Here is a 7430-nt window from a genome sequence, read left to right as displayed (position 1 = left end):
AATGTGGAGACTATATACAGGGCGTACTGGTACAGAGTCAATGTGGAGGCTATATACAGGGGTACCGGTACACAGTCAGTGTGGAGGCTATATACAGGGGGTACTGGTACAGAGTCAATGTGGAGGCTATATACAGGGGGTACTGGTACAGAGTCAATGTGGAGGCTATATACAGAGGGTACTGGTACAGAGTCAATGTGGAGGCTATATACAGGGGGTACTGTTACAGAGTCAATGTGGAGGCTATATACAGGGGGTACCAGTACAGAGTCAATGTGGAGGTTATATACAGGGGGCACCAGTACAGAGTCAATGTGCAGGTTATATACAGGGGGTACCAGTACAGAGTCAATGTGGAGGCTATATACAGCGGGTACCAGTACAGAGTCAATGTGGAGGTTATATACAGTACCAGTACAGAGTCAATGTGGAGGTTATATACAGGGGGCACCAGTACAGAGTCAATGTGGAGGCTATATACAGCGGGTACCAGTACAGAGTCAATGTGGAGGTTATATACAGTACCAGTACAGAGTCAATGTGGAGGTTATATACAGGGGGTACCAGTACAGAGTCAATGTGGAGGTTATATACAGGGGGTACCAGTACAGAGTCAATGTGGAGGTTATATACAGGGGGTACCAGTACAGAGTCAATGTGGAGGTTCTATACAGGGGGTACCAGTACAGAGTCAATGTGGAGGCTATATACAGCGGGTACCAGTACAGAGTCAATGTGGAGGTTATATACAGATGGTACCAGTACAGAGTCAATGTGGAGGCTATATACAGGGGGTACTGGTACAGAGTCAATGTGGAGGCTATATACAGGGGGTACCAGTACAGAGTCAATGTGGAGGTTATATACAGGGGGTACCAGTACAGAGTCAATGTGCAGGTTATATACAGGGGTACCAGTAGTCAATGTGGAGGTTATATACAGGGGTACCAGTACAGAGTCAATGTGGAGGTTCTATACAGGGGTACAAGTACAGAGTCAATGTGGAGGCTATATACAGGGGTACCAGTACAGAGTCAATGTGGAGGTTATATACAGGGGTACCAGTACAGAGTCAATGTGGAGGTTATATACAGGGGTACCAGTACAGAGTCAATGTGGAGGTACTATACAGGGGTACCAGTACAGAGTCAATGTGGAGGCTATATACAGGGGTACCAGTACAGAGTCAATGTGGAGGTTATATACAGGGGTACCAGTACAGAGTCAATGTGGAGGCTATATACAGGGGTACTAGTATAGAGTCAATGTGGAGACTATATACAGGGGTACTGGTACAGAGTCAATGTGGAGGCTATATACAGGGGTACTAGTACAGAGTCAATGTGGAGGCTATATACAGGGGGTACTAGTACAGAGTCAATGTGGAGACTATATACAGGGGTACTGGTACAGAGTCAATGTGGAGGCTATATACAGGGGTACTAGTACAGAGTCAATGTGGAGGCTATATACAGGGGTACCAGTACAGAGTCAATGTGGAGACTATATACAGGGGTACTGGTACAGAGTCAATGTGGAGGCTATATACAGGGGTACTGGTACAGAGTCAATGTGGAGGCTATATACAGGGGTACCAGTACAGAGTCAATGTGGAGACTATATACAGGGGTACTAGTACAGAGTCAATGTGGAGGCCATATACAGGGGTACCAGTACAGAGTCAATATGGAGACTATATACAGGGCGTACTGGTACAGAGTCAATGTGGAGGCTATATACAGGGGGTACCAGTACAGAGTCAATGTGGAGACTATATACAGGGCGTACTGGTATATAGTCAATGTGGAGGCTATATACAGGGGTACTGGTACAGAGTCAATGTGGAGACTATATACAGAGGGTACTGGTACAGAGTCAATGTGGAGGCTATATACAGGGGTACTGGTACAGAGTCAATGTGGAGGCTATATACAGGGGTACCGGTACAGAGTCAATGTGGAGACTATATACAGGGCGTACTGGTACAGAGTCAATGTGGAGGCTATATACAGGGGTACCAGTACAGAGTCAATGTGGAGACTATATACAGGGCGTACTGGTACAGAGTCAATGTGGAGGCTATATACAGGGGGTACCGGTACACAGTCAGTGTGGAGGCTATATACAGGGGGTACTGGTACAGAGTCAATGTGGAGGCTATATACAGGGGGTACTGGTACAGAGTCAATGTGGAGGCTATATACAGAGGGTACTGGTACAGAGTCAATGTGGAGGCTATATACAGGGGGTACTGTTACAGAGTCAATGTGGAGGCTATATACAGGGGGTACCAGTACAGAGTCAATGTGGAGGTTATATACAGGGGCACCAGTACAGAGTCAATGTGCAGGTTATATACAGGGGGTACCAGTACAGAGTCAATGTGGAGGCTATATACAGCGGGTACCAGTACAGAGTCAATGTGGAGGTTATATACAGTACCAGTACAGAGTCAATGTGGAGGTTATATACAGGGGGCACCAGTACAGAGTCAATGTGGAGGCTATATACAGCGGGTACCAGTACAGAGTCAATGTGGAGGTTATATACAGTACCAGTACAGAGTCAATGTGGAGGTTATATACAGGGGGTACCAGTACAGAGTCAATGTGGAGGTTATATACAGGGGTACCAGTACAGAGTCAATGTGGAGGTTATATACAGGGGTACCAGTACAGAGTCAATGTGGAGGTTCTATACAGGGGGTACCAGTACAGAGTCAATGTGGAGGCTATATACAGCGGGTACCAGTACAGAGTCAATGTGGAGGTTATATACAGAGGGTACCAGTACAGAGTCAATGTGGAGGCTATATACAGGGGTACTGGTACAGAGTCAATGTGGAGGCTATATACAGGGGTACCAGTACAGAGTCAATGTGGAGGTTATATACAGGGGTACCAGTACAGAGTCAATGTGGAGGTTATATACAGGGGTACCAGTACAGAGTCAATGTGGAGGTACTATACAGGGGTACCAGTACAGAGTCAATGTGGAGGCTATATACAGGGGTACCAGTACAGAGTCAATGTGGAGGTTATATACAGGGGGTACCAGTACAGAGTCAATGTGGAGGCTATATACAGGGGGTACTAGTATAGAGTCAATGTGGAGACTATATACAGGGGGTACTGGTACAGAGTCAATGTGGAGGCTATATACAGGGGGTACTAGTACAGAGTCAATGTGGAGGCTATATACAGGGGGTACTAGTACAGAGTCAATGTGGAGACTATATACAGGGGGTACTGGTACAGAGTCAATGTGGAGGCTATATACAGGGGGTACTAGTACAGAGTCAATGTGGAGGCTATATACAGGGGGTACCAGTACAGAGTCAATGTGGAGACTATATACAGGGGGTACTGGTACAGAGTCAATGTGGAGGCTATATACAGGGGGTACTGGTACAGAGTCAATGTGGAGGCTATATACAGGGGGTACCAGTACAGAGTCAATGTGGAGACTATATACAGGGGGTACTAGTACAGAGTCAATGTGGAGGCCATATACAGGGGGTACCAGTACAGAGTCAATATGGAGACTATATACAGGGCGTACTGGTACAGAGTCAATGTGGAGGCTATATACAGGGGGTACCAGTACAGAGTCAATGTGGAGACTATATACAGGGCGTACTGGTATATAGTCAATGTGGAGGCTATATACAGGGGGTACTGGTACAGAGTCAATGTGGAGACTATATACAGAGGGTACTGGTACAGAGTCAATGTGGAGGCTATATACAGGGGGTACTGGTACAGAGTCAATGTGGAGGCTATATACAGGGGGTACCGGTACAGAGTCAATGTGGAGACTATATACAGGGCGTACTGGTACAGAGTCAATGTGGAGGCTATATACAGGGGGTACCAGTACAGAGTCAATGTGGAGACTATATACAGGGCGTACTGGTACAGAGTCAATGTGGAGGCTATATACAGGGGGTACCGGTACACAGTCAGTGTGGAGGCTATATACAGGGGGTACTGGTACAGAGTCAATGTGGAGGCTATATACAGGGGGTACTGGTACAGAGTCAATGTGGAGGCTATATACAGAGGGTACTGGTACAGAGTCAATGTGGAGGCTATATACAGGGGGTACTGTTACAGAGTCAATGTGGAGGCTATATACAGGGGGTACCAGTACAGAGTCAATGTGGAGGTTATATACAGGGGGCACCAGTACAGAGTCAATGTGCAGGTTATATACAGGGGGTACCAGTACAGAGTCAATGTGGAGGCTATATACAGCGGGTACCAGTACAGAGTCAATGTGGAGGTTATATACAGTACCAGTACAGAGTCAATGTGGAGGTTATATACAGGGGGCACCAGTACAGAGTCAATGTGGAGGCTATATACAGCGGGTACCAGTACAGAGTCAATGTGGAGGTTATATACAGTACCAGTACAGAGTCAATGTGGAGGTTATATACAGGGGGTACCAGTACAGAGTCAATGTGGAGGTTATATACAGGGGGTACCAGTACAGAGTCAATGTGGAGGTTATATACAGGGGGTACCAGTACAGAGTCAATGTGGAGGTTCTATACAGGGGGTACCAGTACAGAGTCAATGTGGAGGCTATATACAGCGGGTACCAGTACAGAGTCAATGTGGAGGTTATATACAGAGGGTACCAGTACAGAGTCAATGTGGAGGCTATATACAGGGGTACTGGTACAGAGTCAATGTGGAGGCTATATACAGGGGTACCAGTACAGAGTCAATGTGGAGGTTATATACAGGGGTACCAGTACAGAGTCAATGTGGAGGTTATATACAGGGGGTACCAGTACAGAGTCAATGTGGAGGTACTATACAGGGGGTACCAGTACAGAGTCAATGTGGAGGCTATATACAGGGGGTACCAGTACAGAGTCAATGTGGAGGTTATATACAGGGGGTACCAGTACAGAGTCAATGTGGAGGCTATATACAGGGGGTACTAGTATAGAGTCAATGTGGAGACTATATACAGGGGGTACTGGTACAGAGTCAATGTGGAGGCTATATACAGGGGGTACTAGTACAGAGTCAATGTGGAGGCTATATACAGGGGGTACTAGTACAGAGTCAATGTGGAGACTATATACAGGGGGTACTGGTACAGAGTCAATGTGGAGGCTATATACAGGGGGTACTAGTACAGAGTCAATGTGGAGGCTATATACAGGGGGTACCAGTACAGAGTCAATGTGGAGACTATATACAGGGGGTACTGGTACAGAGTCAATGTGGAGGCTATATACAGGGGGTACTGGTACAGAGTCAATGTGGAGGCTATATACAGGGGGTACCAGTACAGAGTCAATGTGGAGACTATATACAGGGGGTACTAGTACAGAGTCAATGTGGAGGCCATATACAGGGGGTACCAGTACAGAGTCAATATGGAGACTATATACAGGGCGTACTGGTACAGAGTCAATGTGGAGGCTATATACAGGGGGTACCAGTACAGAGTCAATGTGGAGACTATATACAGGGCGTACTGGTATATAGTCAATGTGGAGGCTATATACAGGGGTACTGGTACAGAGTCAATGTGGAGACTATATACAGAGGGTACTGGTACAGAGTCAATGTGGAGGCTATATACAGGGGTACTGGTACAGAGTCAATGTGGAGGCTATATACAGGGGTACCGGTACAGAGTCAATGTGGAGACTATATACAGGGCGTACTGGTACAGAGTCAATGTGGAGGCTATATACAGGGGTACCAGTACAGAGTCAATGTGGAGACTATATACAGGGCGTACTGGTACAGAGTCAATGTGGAGGCTATATACAGGGGGTACCGGTACACAGTCAGTGTGGAGGCTATATACAGGGGTACTGGTACAGAGTCAATGTGGAGGCTATATACAGGGGTACTGGTACAGAGTCAATGTGGAGGCTATATACAGAGGGTACTGGTACAGAGTCAATGTGGAGGCTATATACAGGGGTACTGTTACAGAGTCAATGTGGAGGCTATATACAGGGGGTACCAGTACAGAGTCAATGTGGAGGTTATATACAGGGGGCACCAGTACAGAGTCAATGTGCAGGTTATATACAGGGGGTACCAGTACAGAGTCAATGTGGAGGCTATATACAGCGGGTACCAGTACAGAGTCAATGTGGAGGTTATATACAGTACCAGTACAGAGTCAATGTGGAGGTTATATACAGGGGGCACCAGTACAGAGTCAATGTGGAGGCTATATACAGCGGGTACCAGTACAGAGTCAATGTGGAGGTTATATACAGTACCAGTACAGAGTCAATGTGGAGGTTATATACAGGGGGTACCAGTACAGAGTCAATGTGGAGGTTATATACAGGGGGTACCAGTACAGAGTCAATGTGGAGGTTATATACAGGGGGTACCAGTACAGAGTCAATGTGGAGGTTCTATACAGGGGGTACCAGTACAGAGTCAATGTGGAGGCTATATACAGCGGGTACCAGTACAGAGTCAATGTGGAGGTTATATACAGAGGGTACCAGTACAGAGTCAATGTGGAGGCTATATACAGGGGGTACTGGTACAGAGTCAATGTGGAGGCTATATACAGGGGGTACCAGTACAGAGTCAATGTGGAGGTTATATACAGGGGGTACCAGTACAGAGTCAATGTGCAGGTTATATACAGGGGGTACCAGTAGTCAATGTGGAGGTTATATACAGGGGGTACCAGTACAGAGTCAATGTGGAGGTTCTATACAGGGGGTACCAGTACAGAGTCAATGTGGAGGCTATATACAGGGGGTACCAGTACAGAGTCAATGTGGAGGTTATATACAGGGGGTACCAGTACAGAGTCAATGTGGAGGTTATATACAGGGGGTACCAGTACAGAGTCAATGTGGAGGTACTATACAGGGGGTACCAGTACAGAGTCAATGTGGAGGCTATATACAGGGGGTACCAGTACAGAGTCAATGTGGAGGTTATATACAGGGGGTACCAGTACAGAGTCAATGTGGAGGCTATATACAGCGGTTACAAGTACAGAGTCAATGTGGAGGTTATGTACAGAGGGTACCAGTACAGAGTCAATGTGGAGGCTATATACAGGGGGTACCAGTACAGAGTCAATGTGCAGGGTCACAGGTTAGTCGAGGTAATTGAGGTAAAGTGACAATGCATAGATAATAGACAGAGAGTAGCAGTAGCTGTGTAAATATGGGGGGGGTCAGTGCAAATAGTCAGGGTAGCTTCTGCTTCTGGTTGGGTATGTACGTACAGTCACTGTGGGGTTGACGTCATCGATGCACTTATTGTTGAAGCCAGTGACTGATGTGGTGTACTCCTCAATGCCAGAACATTTTCCAGTCTGTGCTAGCAAAACAGTCCAGTAGCTTAGCATCTGGGTCATCTGACCACTTCCGTATTGAGCGAGTCACTGGTACTTCCTCCTTTAGTTTTAGGTTG

The 7430-nt window shown here is 46.6% G+C and overlaps 1 long non-coding RNA gene across 1 annotated transcript; it reads left to right on the top strand.

The window, feature by feature from the left end:
* Positions 1-527: 527 nt before the first annotated feature.
* On the top strand, positions 528-6995 carry LOC127914432 (uncharacterized). Its single transcript, XR_008088468.1, has 6 exons — positions 528-663; positions 4433-4549; positions 4859-4897; positions 6287-6403; positions 6751-6867; positions 6907-6995. It is a non-coding gene; the product is annotated as an uncharacterized LOC127914432 (long non-coding RNA).
* Positions 6996-7430: the final 435 nt, after the last annotated feature.

Source organism: Oncorhynchus keta, chromosome 1 (genome assembly GCF_023373465.1).
Source record: "Oncorhynchus keta strain PuntledgeMale-10-30-2019 chromosome 1, Oket_V2, whole genome shotgun sequence".
Classification (NCBI taxonomy): Eukaryota; Metazoa; Chordata; class Actinopteri; order Salmoniformes; family Salmonidae; genus Oncorhynchus; species Oncorhynchus keta.
This window is presented reverse-complemented; position numbering and strand designations above follow the sequence as displayed.